A 21,737-nucleotide genomic window follows, 5' to 3' on the forward strand; every position below is an offset into this window, starting at 1 on the left:
CAGATCCTCTCCAATTCCACTGGAGGCTTTTCAAGTAGGAACAACTCCCCTCACAACCCTGGTTAAGATTTCCTAGTCAATTAAAGCTAAGAGTCCAATTGTCAATGATCTATTCATTGAGGAGGCAAGCATAGCACATTCAAGTTCCACTTCCTTGCAAGAGGAACAAGGGTTTGTGGCCATGGTGCATGATAGTAACCTGGTCAAATTCCCTCCAATTCAAATGGAGGTTCCCACTAGTGGTGAACAACACATTATCCCAACCACAACTCATGATGTGAATTCAACTGTGACTCATGTCACAGGTCTAGTTACTACCCCATCCCAAACACATCAAACACAACAGACCAACCTTCTACCTCAAACACTACTCATTAACCCTCACACCTCATCTCTCAATGGATGCAAGATGTCCAATCACAACCCACTACTATAAATGATCTTTTGATTGACCAACTTATAGGCCTAGCCAATATCACCCAACAACTCTTTACTGCAGATATGTCAAACCAAGACTATCAAGCTATTCTGCTTTCATACAGGGAGGATGTTGAAGAACAACAGGAGAAGATTGCAGATGTAGTATATGGTAATGTTGATGCATGGCTTTCCAAGGACTTCACAACCACCATGGAGGAGGCCTTAGCAAAGTTTAGAGAAGAATATATGTTAGTCGCTAAACATCACTAAAATTCACGCAAGTATACGCATTCGCAAGTAATATAGAATTATTTCTAATTCGATCCCACAGAGACTGAGTTAGGTTAACCTTGTGATTTATGCACTTATGCAACAATGATATGACTATTATTCAATGCTAAAACGAATAACAATTGAGTTTTAATTATACTACGATTAATTATTGAGAATTATACTAAAGAACATTAACTAAAAAGAGTAAAGAGAGTTGAATAATATTGAATAATATATGACACAAATATGGGATTCTAACTTCATTAAGTACTTCATTCAATAGCCTTTTCATTCTTAACCTTAGCATGTAATGGTGATGACACTAATCAGATAACACGAAACTGATAATCGCCAACTTTCGTTGTACGAATACCATACTACCAGGCATCCACAAAAGAGATAGAAGCTGAATAGACACCAATTATATATATACCCTATATGTCTATAGAATTTGACAATATAACGGTTTAATGCACAAGTTATCTATCGTGATTACATAGGGCAAGTAAGATGGTTAAAATTACCTACGAATCATGCATAACAATAACATATGAACCTATGCTAGCATGACAAGTTTTAAATACTTAATTCACTTTCGCTTCATTAAGAATTAACAAACTATCTTATAAGTTCGCGACGCTCATAAGACGAATAAGCGTAACCAATACTAGGTTATCATACAATCACCACACAATAAGACATTGAAACAAATTAACTAAAGAAATCCATAAATAAATCCGCTCAAAATCCCACGATAACGATTAGCCCATAATCGGACTCATCATCAACGTGAGTTTCGATGAAAGCATGGTATAATAAATGTAGTTTTTATACTTAAATAAAACCAAGTACGAAACACAGGTAAAGGTTCAAGAATAAGAAAACTAGCATCCAATGTTACAACTTAAACAAAGAATTACAAGTATAAACTAGATCTTCTTCGCCTTGGTTGAATTGTGCTCTCCGGTCTTCTTTACTCCTTTTCCTTAGCTTTTGTACGTCTTTCCTTCTAAAAAACGTCTTTATTTACGTATATATATGCTGTAGAATTGACCAGGGCTTCAAACTCTCAAAATCCTAGTAGAAACAGAATTCTGCTACCCCGACCTGGCGCGGCCGCGCGCTTGACCAGTGCGGGCGCGCTGAGTTTCTGTTCATTGGGCGCGGCCGCACGCTTGACTAGCGCGGGCGCGCCGTCCTTCTGAATAAAATTCTGAATTCTTTTCTTCTTCTTGCTGATTTGAGCTGGTCTTTTCACGAGCCTTTATTCCCACACCATCCAAACACCAAATTAGCACTATAACCATGCTAATTTACCTGATTACCTGGAAAATGCCTGCAATACAAAAACACTTAAAAAAACACGTAAAAACACCAACAACTTGAGTACAAAAACACCAATTCAAAGCTTTACGGAGCATAATAAAGTGTCATAAATGCCATTCAACATTCCCCAAACTTGAATCAATACTTTTCCTCAAGCATAATCAGACTCAAAGAACAAGAAATAAAAAATGCATGAATGTAACTAAATGAATGCAACGATCCCCAATAGAATAACTAAACCAATCAACAAGCAACATCTCAACAAATGCAGTTAATCGCATAAAGACCAATCAAACCTCACAAATAAACCTACAAACCAGAGATGTGCGTGTGTGCAACTGCTTACAGATATACTATCGCAACTAGATCAATAATCATGACTCACTACTCATCAAAGTAATTGTAATGTTATATATAGAATAAAAGCTAGACACAAAATAACTTATAACACTTCAATTCTTAGTTTGGAGTTTTATATGGATTCATGCTTTTATTCACAACAAAATGACAAGTATGCTTATTTGACCGTGCAATGAGTGAGGTCCACAAAAGACTTATACAATAGTACCCATGTAGCGAGCATTAAGTTAGCGGATCCCAGACTATAAAAGCCTTAGGTCACTAGGCACAAAGTCCCTTAAGAACTTAATACCCCGAGTACTAAAGAGCCCACTCGTGATCAATTATACATAACATTTATTATTTTTTCTTTTTTTTCTTTTTCTCTTTTATTAAAAAATTTCTGAACGAGTGTGTTTCGCTCCATCTCGCTCAACCCTAGACTACTCATATAAATATGAGCCGGATACTAGCCATTTGACACCTAGCCACAACAACTAGCAATGAAATAATTTTCTCCTATTTTAAAAAATCCTTGTTATTCTATTATTAAGAGAATATCCTAAATTTCAAATATAAACAAGCAATTAAACCTCGACAAACAAACAAACCATGATCATGATCAAGCACTCAAGCAACTTATAAGACTTAGTGAAAAACAATTGTCTCTAGCATGCAAATCAATTCGACAAGACTTAACATTACTAAATACGACATCACCACACTAGCATCAATATCACAAGTCAATCGAAAAAATCACCTAAGGGATCATGTTATAATGCAAATACATGAATCTATATGAACAAACTATCATAAAAACTACCAAAATAATAAAAAGAAAAACTACATGGCAAAATATGCAACTATATGCACTAAACTATCATGAATATGCAAACTATATGCGACTCACACAACACATATTCCTTCAACTACTACCCCCAAACTTAAAATATTCACTATCTTTAGTGAAGGTAATAGTAAGGAATCAGGAATACCTACTCGAAATCAGGATCATCAACCTCAACGGGTGGAGTGTCAGGCATGTCTGGAGGTGAATACACGGAATCCTCACCAAATACTGGCCACTGGATGTCAACACCGGTGGCTCTGATAAAGTCTCAAGTACCTGGGTGAGATCACAAGCAAACCGACGGATGTCATGCATCGCATCCATCATCCTTGCTAGGTGCCTATACTACGTCGTGCTCAAACCAGCTCCAACATCTGCTCCTGCCTCCTCCTGTTGCTGCTACTGCGATCCCGAAGGACCATAATCCTCTCCCAACTGAGCTCTCCATGCTGCTCGACGAGCCTGTGAAGTCCTACCGGCATATGTCTGATTCACTGGCCTTCCACCCGGCAGATGATCATAAGAATAGCCAAACCCCTTAGGATCGGGCTTTCCACCATACTCTCGGTCATGTTCAACATCATCAAACTGTCGATAGAAGCACTGGGAAGCTGCAGTTGCTCATGTGTGGGCCAATGAACACCAACTTCCACACACAATTTTGTCACAAAGGACGCATAGGGTATAGAACCCGTAGTACCTCCTCTCAAGAACCTCAAAATACCTTGGTAAATAACCATCCCAAGATCCACATAGTCCTCCTGAAGAATACCCCATAACAGAGGAGCACGCTCCACAGTAATCTCATGCATATGAGAGGATGGCATGATATTAGCACAGATAAACAAATTCCAAGTACGTGCAAACCTGTTCATAAACGAGGCAGGGAACATGGAATAATCAGTCGTGCCCCTCTTGAACTTCCAATGAGTCTCAGGCACAAACAAAGTAGTAACAATCAGATCCAGATCAAAGTCCTCCGAAGTCTTATCGTTCCAAGTGTCCTGACCGGGCTTCCTCGCGGGCTGCTCAATCACCCTCCTTATCGCATCAGCACTATACTCCACATTCATCCCCCTAACCTCAGTGAAGCCATTCTTCTCCACCTTTGCATTAGCACAGAACTCTCGAACAACACTCATGGGCACAAAAGCGGATACCTCGCAAAAAGACACCCAGCCCATCTCCATAATCATCTCTAACAACTTACCATCCTTCCCTGATGGCAGAAACCCTCTCTCCTTCCCTATAGGCTTCGAGAGAAGCCTTATGTACTCCACTTCAGCCTCGGGAGTTGAAAACCTCAGCCTCACACCACCTACACTCAAAGAATCGGTGGTGATGCTGCTTACTTGAGTTCTTTGTCTCTTGGGTGCCATTGGGATTGAATAAGAGAGAATAAAAGTTAAGTGTTTGAGAGAGAATTGTGTTTGAGAATTTGTGAAGTGGTGGAGAAGTTTGTGTATAAGTGTATGTATATATAGGAGGTGAGAAGAGAATTAGATATGGAATAGAAGTGGGAATTGATTATGGGAATAGTTGGAATAATGGGTTTGATTTGGAGAGGGAAATTTGGGATGTGGAAGTGTAAAAATCGGAAATTGATTTTTTTATTAAAAACCCCGATTTTTGCTTCACAAACTGTTGTTTATTTTTTCTGAACCGGGACCCCAGCACGGCTGCGAGCTAGACCAGCGCGGGCGTGCTAACCTTCTGCCAAATCGGCGCGGCCACGCGCTAGATCAGCGCGGGCGCGCTTGGTTTCTGGAATTTCAGCGCGGCCGCGTGCTAGATCAGCGCGGGCGCGCCTAGCTTCTGAAGTTGGCCCTTAAATTTTCCGTTTTCTGATTTTTTTATGTTTTTCTCTTTTCTTCTTGCTTCCACTACCTACTAATGTACAATAAACTTGGATTACCTCCCAAGAAGTGCTTGTTTTACGTCTTTAGCTCGACGTAGAAATGTGAGATCAAACGGACAATAAAATGACACTAACCAGTGAAAACTATCACCTTTGTCCCAAGCAGATAAGATCAAAATTTCTTAAAACCATAGACAAAGCCAAAATTTCTTTCTTAGTAGTAGTGTAGTACAGTTGAGCACCATTTAGAGTCTTACTAGCATAGTAGACCACATGAAATATGTTATTCTTTCTCTACCGAAGAACTGCTCCAACTGCATAGTCACTTGGATCGCACATCATCTCAAAAGGTTCACTCCAATCAGGTGCAGTTATAACAGGTGCCGTGATTAAATTCTTCTTTAAGAACTCAAAAGCAGCCACACACTCATTATCAAACTTAAACGGGACATCCTTCTCCAGAAGATTGCACAAGGCTTTAGAAATTTTTGAGAAGTCCTTGATGAAACGCCTGTAGAAGCCTGCATGACCAAGAAAACTGCGAACCCCCTTAACAGAAATTGGTGGGGGAAGATTTTCGATGACCCCCACTTTGGCTTTGTCCACATCAAGACCCTTACTAGAGACCTTGTGCCCAATAATAATGCCATGTCGCACCATAAAATGATATTTCTCCCAATTGAGAACCAGATTGGTCTCAACACACCTCTTGAGAACGTCGCCTAGATTCTGCAAGCACTCATCAAATGAATCACCAAATACAAATAAATTGTCCATGAACACCTCCACATTCTGACCAATCATATCCTAAAAGATAGCCATCATGCATGTCTGAAATGTGGTCGGTGCTCCACATAGTCCAAAAGAAACTCTCCGAAAGGCGAAAGTACCAAATGGACATGTAAAAGTAGTCTTCTCCTGATCTTCTGGAGCAATGCAGATTTGATTATAACTAGAATAACCATCTAGAAGATAGTAGTACTCATACCCAGCCAATCTGTCAAGCATTTGATCAATAAATGGCAGAGGGAAGTGATCTTTTCTTGTGGCCTTGTTCAACTTCATGTAATCCATGCAAACTCTCCACCCCGTGAGTGTTCAGAAATATGATAGATGATCCCTGCATCTAGCCACTTAAGAATTTCCTTCTTCACCACCTCTTTCGTGACTGATTTAGCCTTCTCTGTTGCTCAGCAGTAGACTTGCTTCCTTCCTCTAGGAGAATTTTGTGCATGCAATACGAAGGGTTGATTCCCTTGATATCTGTTATAGTCCAACCAATTGCCGATTTGAATTCTCTAAGAATTCTCAAAAGCTTCTCCCAGTCGCTACCTGAAAGGTCAGATGAAATAATCACAGGCAAAGTAGATGCATCACCTAAAAATACATACCTCAAATGTTAAGGTGAAGGCTTAAGTTCAAGAGTAGGAGCTTCCTCAATAGATGGCTTGAGGCGCTTAGGAGCTTTGTTCAAATTCCATTCCCAGAGATCCAAAATGCATATCAATCTTCCTCTTCCAGGGAGAAGCATTCAAAAATTGCAACTGTTCATCCCTTTCATCATCTTCACTATCAGAATTCCCCAACAAGGCCTTCTCTAAGGCATCAGACCTTAACAATTGATCAAGTTCTGAAGTAACCATATAGTCAACATATTCAACCAACTCCACTTTTAAGCACTCCTCATTTTCCGTAGGGAACTTCATGGCATTGAACACATTAAAAGTTACATCATGATCCATCACTCGCATGGTGACCTCACCCTTCTGCACATCTATCAAGGTTCGGCCAGTAGCCAAGAAAGGTCTTCCCAATATTATGGGAATCTTCTTATCCTCCTCAAAATCAAGAATTACAAAATCAGTAGGGAAAATGAATTTATCCACCTTTACCAAGACATCCTCCACAATACCCCGCGGTTATGTAATAGAGCGGTGGGCTAACTGCAAAGTCATATAAGTAGGCTTTGGATCAGGAAAGTCCAACTTCTTGAAGATTGAAAAAGGCATCAGATTAATGCTATCTCCCAAGTCACCTAGACATTTGTCAAATGACACTTTTCCAATGGTGCATAGAATAGTGAAACTTCCAGGATCTTTAAGCTTCGGAGGTAACTCCTGTTGCAGCATAGCACTGCATTCCTCCGTGAGAGAAACGGTCTCTAAGTCATCAAGTTTCACCTTCCTAGAGAGAATATCTTTCATAAACTTCGCGTAACTAGGAATTTGTTCAAGAGCTTCAACGAAAGGTATGCTGATGTGAAGTTTCTTGAACACCTCAAGAAACTCCTAAAACTACTTGTCTAGCTTTTTCTACTGCAGCCTCTTAGGAAAAGGAGGTGGAGGATAGATCTGTTTGTCCCTTGTATTACCCTCAGGAGGAGTGTGCTCAACAGTAGTCTTCCTTGGTTCCACTTCTGCTTCCTTCTGCACTTCTTCTTTTTCAGCCTCAACTTCATATTCTAAAGTCTTTGCTTTTTCAAGATTCGGCACCTTACCAAACCTCAATGTAATTGCCTTAACATGCTCCTTAGCTTCCTTCTTTCCTGGCACTTCAGTATCGCTTGGGAGCGTGCCAGGTTGAAGATTCATTAATGCGATAGCAATTTGCCCAATCTGATTCTCCAAGGTCTTGATAGACACAGCTTGGCTCTTACACATGAGACTCAACTCCTCCAATTCAGATTTTTCATTAGCTTGCGGTAGCTGCTGAAGTTAAAGTTGTTTCCTAGGGGCATATTGCGGTTGTTGAAAACCAGGAGGGTTATATAGCTTTGCTGTGTATGGATGATAAGATTGTTGCACCGCATTCTGATTATTACTCCAGCTGAAGTTAGGATGATTGCGGTTATATGGATGATATATGATCTCTGAAAGTTGCTCACAAATTGAGCTGATTCGCTAGAAATAGTACACTGCTCTGTTTCATGTGCTCCCGCACAAAGCTCACAAATACTAGAGATTTGATTAACTCCATAATTTGCCAAAGAGTCCACTTTCATCGTCAATGCTTTAAGTTGGGCAGCTATAGCAGTTGCTACATCCAACTCCAGAATTCCTGCTACCATGCCCTTAGTTAGCCTCTGAGAAGGATTCCGGTATTCATTAGCAGCCATCAGTTCGATCAATTCATAAGCTTCATTGTAGCTCTTAGCCCACAGGGCTCCTCCTGATACTGTATCAAGCATATGTCTAGACTGAGCACCCAAACAATTGTAGAAATAGTTTATAATCATCCAATCAGGCATGCCATGGTGTGGGCACTTCCTTAGCATCTCCTTATATTGATTCCAAGCCTCACACAGAGATTCTCCAGTTTGCTGAGCAAACTGAGTAAGAGCATTCCTGATTATAACAGTCTTCTCCATAGGAAAGAATTTAGTGAGAAACTTTTGAGCAAGATCCTCCCATGTGATGATAGACCCTGGTGGTAGAGAATGTAACCAGCACTTTGCTTTATCCCTCAGAGAAAATGGGAAGAGTCACAGCTTGATAGCATCTTCGGTCACCCCCATTGAACTTGAAAGTGTCGCAGATCTCGATGTAATCCCTGATGTTCATGTTGGGATCTTCTATAGGAGAACCCCTAAATTGAACTGAGTTCTGTATCATCTGAATCGTGCTCGACTTGATCTCAAGAGTGTTAGTTGAGATGGCTGGTCTGATGATGCTCGATTGAATATCATTAATCTTAGGCTGAGAATAGTCCATCAGAGCCTTAGGATTTTCTACTTGATCTCCCATCACTACTAGAGTTGGTTCCTCGACTCTCTTCTTCTGCTACTTTCTCTTCGTCCTCAAAAACTTCCCTTCGAATCACTACAGCTTCTTCCTCGGCTTCATCCAGAGTTCTTTTACGAGCCCGCGAACTCGTATGCATACACGCTCGCTAGAGTACCTGAAACACGACAAAGAAAAAGAGTAGGTAAGTAATAATGTCCGAGTCAATGAACTTTAACGATCACTGATGACAAACACATAAACTAAAAGTTAACACTGCAGTCCCCTACAGCGGCGCCAAAAAGTTGTTAGTCGCTAAACACGTGCTAAAATTCACGCAAGTATACGCGTTCTCTAGTAATATAGAATTATTTCTAGTTCGATACCATAGACTGATTTAGATTAACCTTGTGATTTATGCACTTATGCAACAATGATATGGCTATTATTCAATGTAAGCCGAATAACAATTGAGTTTTAATTATACTACGATTAATTATTGAGAATTATACTAAAGAACATTAACTAAAGAGAGTAAAGAGAGTTGAATAATATATGACACAAACATGGGATTTTAACTTCATTAAGTACTTCATTCAATAGCCTTTTCGTTCTTAACCTTAGCATGTAATGGTGATGACACTAATCAGATAACACGAAACTGATAACCGCCAACTTTTGTTGTACGAATACCATACTACCAGACATCCACAAAAGAGATAGAAGCTGAATATGCACCAATTATATTGAGACCCTATATATCTATAGAATTTGACAACATAACGGTTTAATGCACAAGTTATCTATCGTGAATACATAGGACAAGTAAGATTGTTAAAATTACCTACGAATCATGCATAACAATAACACATGAACCTATGCTATCATGGCACGTTCTAAATCCTTAAATTCACTTTCGCTTCATTAAAAATTAACACACTATCTTATAAGTTCGCGACGCTCATAAGACGAATAAGCGCAACCAATATTAGGTTATCATACAATCATCACTCACTAAGGCATTGAAATAAATTAACTAAAAAAATCCATAAATAAATCCGCTAGAACCCCACGATAACAATTAGCCCATAATCGGACTCATCATCAACGTGGGTTCCGATGAAAGCATGGTATAATTAACATAGTCTTTATACTTAAATAAAACCAAGTATGAAACACAAGTAAAGGTTCAAGAATAAGAAAACTAGCATCCAACGATATAAATTAAACAAAGAATCACAAGTATAAACTAGATCTTCTTCGCCTTGGTTAAATTGTGCTCTCCGGTCTTCTTTACTCCTTTTCCTTAGCTTTTATACGTCTCTTCTTCTGAAAAATGTCTTTATTTATGTATGTATATATATGTTGTAGAATTGACCAGGGCTTCAAACTCTCAAAATCCTAGTAGAAACAGAATTCTGCTACCCCAACCTGACGCGGCCGCACGCTTGACCAGCGCGGGCGCGCTGAGTTTCTGCTCTTTGGGCGCGGGCGCGCGCTTGACCAGCGCGGGCGCGCCGTCCTTCTGAATAAAATTCTGAATTCTTTTATTCTTCTTGCTGATTTGAGCCGGTCTTTTCACGAGCCTTTATTCCCACACCATCCAAACACCAAATTAGCACTATAACCATGCTAATTTACCTGATTACCTGAAAAATGCCTGCAATGCAAAAACACGTAAAAACACCAACAACTTGAGTACAAAAACCAAAAACACCAATTCAAAGTTTTACGAAGTGTAATAAAGTGTCATAAATTCCACTCAACAATATATAATAATTTTGGGAAGAAATGATAAGGTCTTCACTCCCCAAGAAGTCTATGATATTGCGACAAAGGTGTATAAAGCACAATTGAAGGCCTTTCACCACATTGGAAGAGCCCTGGAACACACCCTGGACAAGCATCAATTGGTTATGAAGAAACTGATCAATGACAGAATTAATGAACTGATGCCCACACTTACTAATATGAAATCCAAGTTCAACGAGTTTTTATACAAACTTTAAGCTATCTCTCTCTCTCTCTCTCTCTCTCTCTATATATATATATATATATATATCACACCAGTGGAAGAAAATGTATCTAAGTTGAGAGAGTCTTTCATATCCTTGCATGAGGTAATCCAGAAGCAGATAACTCAAAATAATGACTCAAAGGTCAATATGGATCAGTTGTACAAGGCTAGGTTTGAACCTTCAGCTTTGGTCATGGAGGAGATCAAGAATGATGTGCAGAATTCTTTTGGTACTTTGGTTGTCTCTCGTTCACAACCTATATCTACATCCATAAACCTGCAAATCCAAAACTTACAAGCTCAAATCTCCACTCTCCAATATTCAAATGAATCTCTTTCAGCTCAAGTCTCTCAACTTACCTCATTGGTCCAAAGTCAATAACAAGATATAAAGTCCCTAGTAGACTCCCATAAATATCTACAGATGTAGAATTCAGTATCTTCAGGGGGCTATTATGGGAGCTTTAAACATACCTCTTCCAGAATCACCACAAACAGTAAGGACTACACTCCATCTACCTACAATTTTCATGCCTGCTACCAAGCTTAAGGGGGAGATAGAGTCACATCTAAAATTACATTCATCAAGCCAAGCCATAATTCAAATTCAAAAGCAGGATGATGTTGGAATGGACAGACTCTTGAAAGCAGCTGAAGGACCTTGTCTTGACAAGGAATTTGATGAACTCCTTAAAGCTCTCAGAAACTCTCTTAACAACAATCACTTCACCTATTAAAAGGTTTTGGAAAGGAAAATAAACTTTCTGAGACTGGTGATGATGATAAATGGAAATTTCAGGGAAAAGACGATTGTTGCAAACATCAATGACTCGAGTGTGGACAGATTTATGCATGTGTCTCTTTCTTATCTCCAATCTAGAAGAGCATCTGAGCTGGACATCCTAATTAACAAAGTAAACAGGGTGATATCCGAGGATGCTCTCTTGCTAAATGAACTCAAGAAAGGTCAAATAGTTGCATTTACAGAAGCTTACCTTCAGCCTGGCAAGGGAGTGGCCTAAATCTGTCCATCAACCAAAAGGTGCAAACATTTGATGATCCCTAAGCACCGTGTCATGGGAAACCAGAGATTAATCATGACCTTGGAGATTGATTTGAAGACCAAGAAGAACAAGAGCATTGAAGATGAAGAGATGATCAGGATTTTGGGTAGATACTTGAAGAATGATAAAACCATGTTGCCTAAAACTCAAATCAATATTAAAGATGACTTGGATGATGATGAGCAGAAGAAAGGTGAGCAAAAATCTTCGGGCTCAAATCCAAGTCAATCGAGCAAAGCAACTGATAGCGAGGGTGATGACAAGAAAAAGGAGAAAGAGGAAAAGAAGGGAAGAGATGATGGGAAAAAGAGGAAAAGAGATGGAGAAGGGGTAGCAAAACATCAAGATGTCCAAGGAATTCAAATTTCACAAACTCACCAAACTCAAATTCCTAAACCTAGCAAAACAAACACTCAATCAATCCAACCTCAAAAACCAAAGTACCTATACAAGCCAACTGCAAATTCCCTACTCAAAATACCAATCAAAGATAGCCAAACCTCACTCAAGAAATTATCAAGACCACCTTCATTCAATTCAAACCTCCATTTAAAACTCACTTCAAAATTACAGGAAGAAAACCAAAGAAAATTCAAGCTAATGCTGGTGTTATCTGGAATTATTTCAATCAGGATGACTTTCTACCATTATGATGAATATCATCAACAATAAGTGAGGAGATAGTCAAAGTTTGGGTTATTTCTTTGGGAGAAGTCGGGATCTGCTATCAGGATGGCTCCTTCATTTTGATGAAAAGATAAGTAATAGAGACATTTTCAACTGTGGAAGTGAAGAGGCTGATTAGTTTGATGAAGGCTAAGGACTCAAGTACAAGAATGAGGAAGGCTATGCTAGCTGAAAGGTTGAGAGAAAGAAACATCAGGTATGCTAGGGAAAGGCTAAGAGGGAAGAAAGGGAAAGAAAATATGTAAGAGAAATTGAGATGTTTGAACAGAGATCTAATGAATTAAAGGCAAGGGGTTTGAGCAAAGTTTCTAAGGATGGATATTTTCTAAACATTAAAGCTGGAAGAGTCTCAAGATTTAGAATTCATCTTCTCAACAATTACTCATTGGAGGAATGGCTCAAGCTAGTGGAAGCTCTAAGAGGGACATAAATTATTGAAGAACTTGAAGTGCTAGTAAAGATCAATGACCTCATTAGAAAAGAGCCTGGCTATGAGAAATTCACCTAATGTCTGTAATTTGTAAACTGATGAAAATTCTCAATGTATAAAAAGTGTATTTATCAATCTGTCAATTTTAATGTATTTGATTTTAGCTTGGGGTCAGTCTTGTTATCAGGAATGAATTTGTGATAAGCAATCTTCTCACAAATTGGGGGATATTGTTGTGCAAGACATGCCTGCATAATAACAAGACTAAGTCAAATTGACAGCCCTAAAATTAAGTTGTATGATAATTAATATTTGTATTATGTAATTGTATTCCTTGAGTCTGTATAAATATTTAGTAGATTAGACTGGGGGATTTTTCAGGTGAATAGTTTCAAGCTAATGAATAAACTCTTGAAGAAGATCAAGTCATGATCATGCCTCAGAGAAAAGATGAAGAAGCTTGGAGTTGAATAATATCATTCTATGAAAAGTTCTCTGAGTCAAGATATCGACAAGTCACGGATCAAGGTATATCGAGAAGTCAGTCGAGAAGTCCAAAATGACTTTTAGCGATGTTTCAAGAGATATCGACAAGTCATTTCTGTATAAAGAGATCTCAGAGATATCGACAAGTCAAATGAAGATATAGAAAACTGAAGATATCGACAAGTCAATACCTCATGTAGAGATCTCATATATCAACAAGTCAAAATATGTATATAGAGATCTCAGAGATATCGAAAAGGTATTTCTACATGTAGAGATCTTAGAGATTGTTGGATTTTAATCACAGCGGAGGCATGGCAAAACACTTTCGCACATATAAAATCCAAATAAAAGTATACAGATCATGAATAAAAATTTGAGGGATCGAATCTAACCTTTAAAATAATTCGGAGACAACGATCAGAGATCCTTAGCAGTTGCTCCTCAAGTGTGAAGCACTCCACCGGTATCCACCAAGAAAACGATGTTAAGGAGGAGGAAGGAGGTGGAGAGAATTGGGTCTCCAAACTTTTTGGGTTTTGGGGTTCTTATAAAAATAGGGTCTATAATAGTATATTTATAGGCAAAATTTTCAGCTGAAATTTTCCCATTAATATTATTATTATTATCCCATTTATTATTCTCATTAATAATTAAAACACCTTTTAATTATTAATCCTTTTTCTAAACACTTTAGAAATAATTCTCTCTCTTGATTTAATTTCCAAAAATTAAATCCTTAATTAATAATATTAAGAACTTTTCTTAATTAATTTATAATCAATTAAATCTCATTTAATCAATTATTAAATTTGCCAATTAATTATTTATTTCACAAATAAATAATTATTAGTCATTATTAATTAATTCCTCCACCATTAAATCATTCTCTTTTTATGGTGTGACCCTGTAGCTTCAATATTAAGCCGGTAGTAGAAATAAATAATAATAAAACTATTTTATCATTATTTATATAAATTCTCTAATTTATTAAATATGATTAATTAATTAATCACATTTATTCTACATCGTGAGGGATACTTCTCAGCATATCGCGACTATCCGGATAATATGAATTCACTGCTTAGAATACCAAGAACCTATTCAGTGAATAGTTACCGTACAATAAACTCCTTTGACCCTACAATATCCTGATTAAATACAAGGCATGGATCTCGTGTCAAGCCTATCTAATTTAATCACTTGCTTACCATTTACTATGCGTAGTTCTATGCAAATTAGAAACTCCTTTCTAATTTCATTCACTCTGGCCAGAGATTCCTGAACTAGCATAAGTGGATCAGCCTTGAACATTCGCTTCCTTCACTGGAAGGGGTAGATCCTTTATTGATCATACACTATCTTCGTGTACAAATTCCTATACCCAGTAGAGCCCTAATAATTGTCCCTGGAGACTAAGAACTAAACCAAAGCATAGTTCAGTGTACACAAGATGACTATGATGACCTCAAGTCTAAGGATACTTGTACAACTATCACTATGTGAACAACTACTGACACGTGAGTGAACTCCATCAGTTGTTCAGCTGTGCGAGTCATGTTCAGTGAACTTATTCTATAATAAGCACCTACATACTAGCTATAGTGTCACCACACAAATGTCTATGAGAACAGACATCCTTCATAATGAAGCAAGCATAGTATGTACCGATCTCTGCGGATTATTAATTACCAGTTAGTAATCCTACGACCAGGAACTATTTAAGTTTAGAGTTATCATCTTTTAGGTCTCACTATTATGATCTCATCATAATCCATAAAAAGCTTTACTCTAAACTATGGTATATCTTATTTAAACACTTAAATAGATAGAGCCCGTAATAAAAACAAAATAAGTCTTTTATTAATATCAATGAAATCAAAACAGATTACACAGGAAGTTATTCCTAAATCCTAATTCATGATTGGACTTAGGACATATTCCTTTCAATCTCCCACTTGTACTAAAGCCAATCACTCTGGTATCTAATACCCATCTTGTCTTTATGACGATCAAAGTGACTTTCATAATGTAGCTTTGTGAGTGGGTCTGCTATGTTATTATGTGTGTCAACTCTAATTCAATACAATATAAGAAATGTTACCGCACTCCCACTAACCCTTTTGTAAATGCATGGTTCATCTACGTTTTTGATAAAATCAAACTCTTTGATTGTCTCATCAAAACGAATGTTCCATCTTTCGAGAAGCTTGCTTTAAACTACATATGGTTCGCAGTAGCTTACACACTAGGCTTTCATTTCCCTTGGAAAGAAAACCATCTGGCTATATGCCAGATCTCATAGTCGTAGTAAGCAGCAATCGCAAGCAAAATCCGAACTGATTTTAACAGGGCTATAGGTAAAAAGTTTCATCAAAGTCAATCCATTGCCTTTGTTTGAATCCTTTTGCCAAAAGCCTGGCCTTAAAGGTCTCCACCTGGCCATCTGCTATAATCTATCTTTTGTATACAGTATATATAGATTCCATTTTGGATTTCATGGCACTATGCCATTTCTCTGAGTCAACACTACTCATAGCCTCATTATAGGTCACAGGGTCGTCATCATCAATGACCGACAACTCATTGTCATTCTCAATGACAAGGCCATAATACCTCTCAGGTTGGCGAGACACTCTCCCTGATCTATGAATGGGCTGTTCCACAAAAGGTTGTTCAGTCAGAACAGGTGTTTCCACTCGATCTGTAGTAGTTTGTGCTTCTTGAACTTCATCAAGTTCAATTTTGCTCCCACTGTTTCTTTCAAGGATAAACTCCTTTTCCAAGAAGGTAGCATGTCTGGAGACAAATACCCGATGATCGGTGCAAAAGTAATACCCTAAAGTCTCTTTAGGATATCCCACAAAACTACATTTTACGGATCGATATTCCAGCTTATCTGGGTCAACTTTCTTGACATAAGCTGGACATCCCCAAATCTTAACGTGTTTAAGACTCGGTTTCCTTTCTTTCCATATCTCATACGAAGTTTGAGGAACAGATTTGAAAGGCACCTTATTCAGTAAATATGCTGAGGTTTCGAATGCATAACCCCATAGGAATACTGGAAGATTTGCATAGCTCATCATGGACCGAACTATGTCTAACAAAGTTCGATTTCTCCTTTCAGATACCAATCTGGAGGAGTCCACTGGGAGACTATACCATTTACTTTGAGATAATCTAGAAACACTCCATTAAAGTATTCACCACCTCGATCTAATCGAAGAATTATAATACTATGTTTGGTTTGTTTCTCCACTTCATACTTATACTCTTTGAACTTTTCAAAGGCCTCAGACTTGTGTTTCATCAAACACATATCCGAATCCAGATCTATCATCTATGAAAGTAATGAAGTATGAAAATCCACCCATGGCTTGCGTAGACATTGGTCCACATACATCTGTGTGTACCATTCCTAGCAAATTTGCAGCCCTCTCTCCATGTCTACTAAATGGAGACTGCAGTGCCACAATGAAGTGAGATTTTCATCATCCCTTTTCTTTTATTAGTTTGTTCAATCTGAAGTAAATTATGTCACATATATACAGACCATTATTTAAAGCACCACGTCCATAAAGAATATTATCTCTAAGAATAGAACATTCATTATTCTCAATAATAAATAAAAATCCAGCCAAGTCTAATATTGGAATAATATTCCTCACAATCGAGGGAACAAAATAACAATTATTTAAAATAATAGTCTTGCCCGTAGGCATATGTAAATGAAATGATTCTACATCTTCAGTAGCAACTCTTGCTCCATTTCCCATCAGTAGAATCACCTCCTCTTCCTCAAGAGTCCTACTTCTCCTTGGTCCCTGCAACAAATTGCAGATTTGAGAACCACAGGCGGTATCTAATACCCAAGTAGAAATTTGATTTATTGACATATTCACTTCTATCATGAACATACCTGAATCAGAAGCGGTAGTCTCACTACCCTTCTTCTTTTTCAATTCTGCAAGGTAAACCTTGCAGGTCCTCTTCCAGTGCCCCACCTTGTTACAGTGAAAGCAAACAACTTTGCTCTTGGGGTCTTCAGCTTTTGGTGGAATCGGCTTTTCTTCACCTACTTTCTTCTTCTTGGAAGAGTTCCTCTTCCTTTTCTTAGGATTGGAACCTTCACCAATTAGAAGAACAGAACTCTTTTTAGGGGGAAAATTCGATTCCGCAGTCTTCAACATGTTGTGGAGTTCAGGCAGGCTGACATCCAACTTATTCATGTGAAAGTTCACAACAAACTGCGAGAACAAACTCGGAAGCGATTGCAAGACCAAGTCTTGGCTCAGCTCCCCATCCATGGCAAAACCAAGTTGTCCAAGACGTTCAATCAAATTGATCATCTTAAGTACATGGTCATTCACAGATGATCCCTCAGACATCCTACAACCGAACAGCTCCTTCGATATCTCATATCGAGTTGTCCTCCCCGCCACATTATACAACTCTTATAGATGCATGAGGATAGTGTGAGCATCCATATGCTCATGTTGCTTCTGTAGCTCAATGTTCATGGAAGCTAGCATGATGCATTGAGCAACATTTGCATCATCTATCCACCTACGATACACAACATGTTCATCATTATGTACATCACTAGCAGGTTCAGTAGGCTTAGGTGAGTCAATCACGTATTCCAGCTTTTCAATCCTGAGAACAATTCTCAAGTTTCGAAGCCAGTCAGCATAATTAGGACCAGTCAATTTGTGAGCATCTAGTATGCTCCTGAGTGATAGTACAGAAGACATAACGTACAAAGTAAATCTGTAAATGATAAACACATAACAACACTTAGCAAATATTCGATTTCATTTTAAAAACACTATATGAATCGGGTCTTTATTCATAAGTGGCTCCCACTAGTTTACCTAATTTATTCAACCCCCTACGTGAAAAATTAAGCATTCATAATGCTAGTGGGAATAGGGATCCTACATTCCATTACACAACCCCGGCTGTAGCACGAACCGCCATGTAATGTTCAATAGGCAGACAACTCTTGTCAATTACATCTTATGTTATTCCCTAATCAAACTTTAGCCTCTTGAATAATTGAGTCTCGGCTGTGGCACGACAAACTCAATATTCTAAGTCAAGTCTAACCCAACATTCCGTACAGTTGAATCAGTCCCCAAAGGCCCACGGCTGTAGCACGTACCGACCTTTAGATTCTTATTCAATGTACACATCTCTATGTAATAGACAAGTATTTCTTATTTCGAAATCAAAGCCCTCGGCTTTAGCACGAACCGACAATAATTCAAAAATAAGAACTACTTTTCTATCATGTTGGAAGGCTATGACCGACACAAGCCCGTTGTGTCATTGGCCAATTACTACTTGATATTATTTAATTTTAGAGGGATTATATTACGTTACAATCATAATCATATTATAAAGAGATTCTTCCTTTTAAATTAAATATTTCAAATCAATAATCAATAATCAGATGATTCCCAGATCGGGTGGAGCATTGTCAAGAGGCGTCACTTAATAACTCTTTCTTACAGATAGAAATCTGTTATTGACAGAATCATCATTTCTCTTATATTGAAAATTCATATTCAATTACATGTTTCACAAACACAAGAATCTCATGATTGTATTCATAATATTGTTATTAAGGTTATGAAACAATTTCACTATACTAGGTTGTCTAACAAACGCCTTATGTTCATTTAAGGTCACCTAAATCTATCATCGCATGATAAACTAAGCATATATCACATATATAAACATGAAAAAACATCAAGGTAGGCATGTTACATCATCTAGCACATTAGTCTAAGCATTATACATCTCTATGTATCACATGAAGCATTTAAAAGCAATTAAAAACAGTTAAAAACAGCTTTAAAACACTTTCGGAAATATAAACCGTTCAAAACTTTTATATAAACTAAAATTGATCACTCCATTAGATCCGTCTCGGAAAAATGAATCCAACGGTATATTGCACGCCTAAAACGGAGTTACGAAACTCCCAGAAAATCAATTTTAATGTAAACAGTCGGGCTGTAACGCATTACAGGAACGCATTACAAGCCCTGTAACGCATTCCGGTGATGCGTTACAACCCTTTTAACCAATTAAAAGGTGTAACGCATTCCGTGAATGCGCCACAGGGTGTAACGCATTCCCGGAATGCGCGACACCCATTTTTTTTTTCTTTTGCAGCCGCCGCCGTTGTTTTCCTCCTCGAACGTCGTGTAGCCGTACCTGCTTCTGAGTCTTCTTCCGTGCAATCAACAGACAAGCAACACAGCAGATATATTCTATATACATACTTTCAATTTATATATATATGATTAATTACGAAATTTAATTGAAACAACTTCAAAAAATCATAATAAAAAATCTATACATCATAAAATTATGAAAAAAATACCCAGACGATCTACAACACTTTTAGAACCCAGATCAACATTCAAAATTATTATGAGAAATGATTTCTCATCAGACAAAATTAATCCATGATATAACTTGTAAAAATCATAATTAATTCATACAAGCACATAAAATTCTGAAATTTTTACCACAGATCTATATGCATACAACCTAAGCTCTAATACCAATTGTTGGATTTTTAATCGCAGCAGAGGCATGGCAAAACACTTTCGCACATATAAAATCCAAATAAAAGCATACAGATCATGAATAAAAATTTGAGGGATCGAATCTAACCTTTAAAATAATTCGGAGACAACGATCAGAGATCCTTAGCAGTTGCTCCTCAAGTGTGAAGCACTCCACCGGTATCCACCAAGAAAACGATGTTAAGGAGGAGGAAGGAGGTGGAGAGAATTGGGTTTTCCAAACTTTTTGGGTTTTGGGGTTCTTATAAAAATAGGGTCTATAATAGTATATTTATAGGCAAAATTTTCAGCTGAAATTTTCCCATAAATATTATTATTATTATCCCATTTATTATTCTCATTAATAATTAAAACACCTTTTAATTATTAATCCTTTTTCTAAACACTTTAGAAATAATTCTCTCTCTTGATTTAATTTCCAAAAATTAAATCCTTAATTAATAATATTAAGAACTTTTCTTAATTAATTTATAATCAATTAAATCTCATTTAATCAATTATTAAATTTACCAATTAATTATTTATTTCACAAATAAATAATTATTAGCCATTATTAATTAATTCCTCCACCATTAAATCATTCTCTTTTTATGGTGTGACCCTGTAGCTTCAATATTAAGCCGGTAGTAGAAATAAATAATAATAAAACTATTTTATCATTATTTATATAAATTCTCTAATTTATTAAATATGATTAATTAATTAATCACATTTATTCTACATCGTGAGGGATACTTCTCAGCATATCGCGACTATCCGGATAATATGAATTCACTGCTTAGAATACCAAGAACATATTCAGTGAATAGTTACCGTACAATAAACTCCTTCTACCCTACAATGTCCTGATTAAATACAAGGCATGGATCTCGTGTCAAGCCTATCTAATTTAATCACTTGCTTACCATTTACTATACGTAGTTCTATGCAAATTAGAAACTCCTTTCTAATTTCATTCACTCTGGCCAGAGATTCCTGAACTAGCATAAGTGGATCAGCCTTGAACATTTGCTTCCTTCACTGGAAGGGGTAGATCCTTTATTGATCATACACTATCTTCGTGTACAAATTCCTATACCCAGTAGAGCCCTAATAATTGTCCCTGGAGACTAAGAACTAAACCAAAGCATAGTTCAGTGTACACAAGATGACTATGATGACCTCAAATCTAAGGATACTTGTACAACTATCACTATGTGAACAACTGCTGACACGTGAGTGAACTCCATCAGTTGTTCAGCTATGCGAGTCATGTTCAGTGAACTTATTCTATAATAAGCACCTACATACTAGCTATAGTGTCACCACACAAATGTCTATGCGAACAGACATCCTTCATAATGAAGCAAGCATAGTATGTACCGATCTCTGCGGATTATTAATTACCAGTTAGTAATCCTACGACCAGGAACTATTTAAGTTTAGAGTTATCATCTTTTAGGTCTCACTATTATGATCTCATCATAATCCATAAAAAGCTTTACTCTAAACTATGGTATATCTTATTTAAACACTTAAATAGATAGAGCCCGTAATAAAAACAAAACAAGTCTTTTATTAATATCAATGAAATCAAAACAAATTACACAGGAAGTTATTCCTAAATCCTAATTCATGATTGGACTTAGGACATATACCTTTCAGAGATATCGACAAGTCAAAT

At 37.4% G+C, this 21,737-nt stretch overlaps 1 non-coding gene across 1 annotated transcript; it reads left to right on the forward strand.

Annotated features, from left to right (window-relative positions):
- Window positions 1-8,311: 8,311 nt before the first annotated feature.
- LOC141682218 (small nucleolar RNA R71) lies at window positions 8,312-8,418 on the forward strand. The gene has a single exon (XR_012559619.1). It is a non-coding gene; the product is annotated as a small nucleolar RNA R71 (small nucleolar RNA).
- The last annotated feature ends 13,319 nt before the right edge of the window (window positions 8,419-21,737 follow it).

This window comes from Apium graveolens, chromosome 8, assembly GCF_009905375.1.
Source record: "Apium graveolens cultivar Ventura chromosome 8, ASM990537v1, whole genome shotgun sequence".
In the NCBI taxonomy this organism is placed as follows: Eukaryota; Viridiplantae; Streptophyta; class Magnoliopsida; order Apiales; family Apiaceae; genus Apium; species Apium graveolens.